The sequence below is a fragment of the Paramisgurnus dabryanus genome, chromosome 19 (assembly GCF_030506205.2).
Source record: "Paramisgurnus dabryanus chromosome 19, PD_genome_1.1, whole genome shotgun sequence".
Classification (NCBI taxonomy): domain Eukaryota; kingdom Metazoa; phylum Chordata; class Actinopteri; order Cypriniformes; family Cobitidae; genus Paramisgurnus; species Paramisgurnus dabryanus.
In genome coordinates, this window is record NC_133355.1 from 9621679 (window position 1) to 9625350 (window position 3672).

Consider the following 3672-nt stretch of genomic DNA (forward strand, 5'->3'; position numbering starts at 1 on the left):
TTGATCGCCCCGTTTAGGAATTCGGTAAGTCCCATCAGTTGGAAAAGTCATAGCATAAATAAAACGTAAAAGTTTTTTAAAGTTTGGTGGATCACGCAGCGCCGAAAGCACACCTTTCATTGACGCAATGACGTGCACTTGCAAGCCTGTTCCATTTACGTGTTCTCCAAATGATTAAGAGGAGCCTCGCCTCGCCTCTGAAGGAAGTGACTTGTAAGGACTAGTCCTGGAAGTATCCTTGACATTGAGAAACGGCCTATATATGGACATGATCTCGTATATAAAGCAGCAAATTTAAATAGAAAAGCATTACAGTCCGGATTGAGATACTTCTGTGCAGGTGTATTTCGTCTTTGGTAAGAAAAATTTTACATACTTTTTTTAAAGATATGTTAGGATTTTCACAATATCAGATTTGATGTACAAGATTGTCGTGGCCAAAGAAGTTCATTATTTACAACAATATTACGAATTAAATAAAACAGAAATAACATTTAATTTTGTTTATTATGTGCTTTGTCTTTTTTTGGTCAATATATCACATTAAAATACAATTGTAGGACAACAGAGAAACAGAAAACCCATCGTGGTTCTCAAAGCAAAACTTTGTAAAAACAGGTGCAAAATTGTCACCTACCGTTTACTGTCAGAAATAAAGGTACAAAACCACCTTTTCTGTCACTGGGGCTGTACCCTTTCAAAAAGTACAGCTTTGCACCTAAGGATTTCATTGTAGTACCTCAGAGGTACATATTGGGACCAAAGAGAGCTTATTATACCTCAAAAATACATAATAGTATTTCAAATGTACATGGTATATGTTTACATATCTGTATTTAATGGTCCATACAATTACCTTCTTAAAGGGTGCTGCCCCACTGACACCTAGGGTACATATTTTGACTTTTTCTAACAATGTAGGTCCTCAAGGTATCCAAAATCCTTTTTTGTATTCATGTAAAGGTACCAAACGGAAACTTAGGGTACAGCCCCAGTGACAGAAAAGGTACAGTTTTGTACCTTTATTTCTGACAGTATTTAGGTGTTACTTAAATAAGACGCTAATTATCATTCACGCATTTATGGAAATTATTAAAAGTATTAACATTAAATCGGTAATTACAGTTAATATCAGGATTATTATATATATCCTAATGTATATGTATTTCTGTCTCACTTTCTCAGGTCTGCGGATCTTATTTATTGCTCACTGTCAATTCACAATTAGCACCAATGAAACCATTTCAAAGACAAAGAATATTCTGTTCTCAGCCAATGGGGGACAAATCTGTTAACGCACTTCCTGGAATTGGTCCTGTGTTGGCTGAACGACTTGAAAAGATTGGAATAAGAAGAGCATATGAGGTCCTAGGTCGTTTCCTGGTCTTGGGGATGGATGAGTGGAAGTTTAAGAGCTGGCTTAGAGACTCATGTGGAGCAAGTGCAAAGCATCAAAGTGATTGTTACAACTGTCTGAGGGAATGGACAGATTATTTTTTGTAAAGTCGACAAAACTGGTTGCCTTTCATGTTAATGTTATTTATTATAAAAGCTTCTGCAAATGTAAGGTTGCGTCTTATAAATGTGCCTTTAGCTTTACTGCATATGGCTTTAGTAAGGAAACACATGTTTCTGTTTACGTCACATAATAAGAGAAAATAATGCAGCACAGTGCAAAATTATTTGTATTCTTATGTTGTTTATATTATTCATCAATATTATTATATCATATAATATCATGTTTATTATTTATTAATAATATATTAATATGATATAAAATATTAATAATGTAAACAGCCTGTAATTTGTGGGAAGGCTTAGCAGTGGCTTAAAGAATAAAAATTAGACAAATATTTTACTTCTTTTTCATAATATTGATTTTTAATGCTTTTATCAGCCACAAAGTAAGCATTCAGTTACCTTCATTTAGGACTTTTCTCATTAAATATTAACCTGTTAGCCAGCACTTCTATTTTTGAGCATTTTCTGAAAAACGACAACTCCAAACTAAAACGTCTGCAGCTCTTAAACCCTATGGTCTATATTCATAATTCTGGTCTTGTTTGAAACTAGACACTTGAAATATTGTTGCCTAATAGTCATAACAACTCAGAGTAGTAAAGAAACAGAGTAAAACAAGGTAAAATATACATTAAATGACTTCCGTTTTTCTTTAAATAACATTCACTTAGCAAAAAAGGTATGAAATGGTAATCTGAGACACCTGGGGACACCATATAGGTAAACTGAATGTCTGACCATGCTGTGATTCAAATTTGAGAATGATACTCCAAAAAATGTTGTTTCTGTGAGCTTTTATTTCAAAAAAATCCAGGCGTCCTTTCAGAAAAAGTGCACTTGGAAACTCCAAATATACACATGATAACAAAATGACATGATTATCAAAAGAAAATGAGTCAGGACTACATATTACATGATGTATATCAATTCAGAACTTCTCTGCCCACCAAAGCACATAGAAAAAACTATTTCAGAAAAAAACATTTGCACATTATAACAAAATACTTGCTATTTTGAATGTGGTCGCTCATGAATGCACTCCAGATTCCAGTCCTCCTCTGGATGTCAGCTGAAGACCTGTTACATCACATCACATCACATCACAACACAACACAACACAACACAACACAGACACACACAAAGCAAGAGAGGATTTTAGTTTGAGTCAAAAGTTAGAGACATACAACTATTTGTATGAGAAACTATGATGTAATATACATGAACATAATACATACACACATACACACATTACATGAATATATTTATAATTACAAATGTCTTATGTTTGCCAAATAACCTATATTTCTCAGCTGGTAATACTGATATTTTCCACCACATATCTTGTTTTTAGTTTGTATATTCTGTGCATTTGATTCATATAGCTATAAAAATGATTCATTTATATAACATGTCATAGAAAATGAAACCATGTAAAACTCGTATTTTAGTCATCTCCACTGTTACTTTATAATCAAAACAGCTAACAAGAAACTAGAAATGTAACGTAAAATAACTAATGAACAAAAGAATCCACTTACTTTATCCAAGCGAGCGCAGCTGAGCTCATAGTCAGGTGTTGTGTAAAATTCAGTCCCCATGAAAAACTGTCTCAATGGGCGGGGCATATATGCATATTCATGAGGTTGCTTTACCATGGGCGAGTACTGCGAGCGATTGCATGGAGTGGTCATTCATTGTGTTTCAGCTCTTGTTTGGTTAGTTCTATAAGGTAATAAAGCCGAATTGTCATACGTCCCATGTAGATCTAGGTACAAATGTTTATATTCTTTACAATGTAGGCTAATGCGCTTTGCGCAAATTATTTTATCAGAACGCTTTGTTATGGCGACGTAATGTTTTTGCTGTTTAACTTACGCGTGTGAGTAAGTGCACAGATCGAGCACATTTCTCTTGTTCCTCGTTTGTCTTTGTACGGTCTTTTGAAGTTCTCCTTAGCTGTATTGTATTTTAATGCATCATAACTTTCACAAGAATGTAAGATGTGCAAATAAACACTTGGAAATGGTTGCTGTTGTTGTGTTGCTTATTGTCAGTTTTTATACGCAGTTACACTTAAAGGGCCTTTCACAAATGAGCCTTTGCAATAATTTTAATGCATTCAGAATGGCATCTTTTCATTTGGGTCAAGAA

The 3672-nt window shown here is 34.1% G+C and overlaps 1 pseudogene; it reads left to right on the forward strand.

The window, feature by feature from the left end:
- The first annotated feature begins 216 nt into the window (after positions 1-216).
- LOC135771840 (barrier-to-autointegration factor pseudogene) lies at positions 217-1946 on the forward strand (annotated as a pseudogene).
- Positions 1947-3672: the final 1726 nt, after the last annotated feature.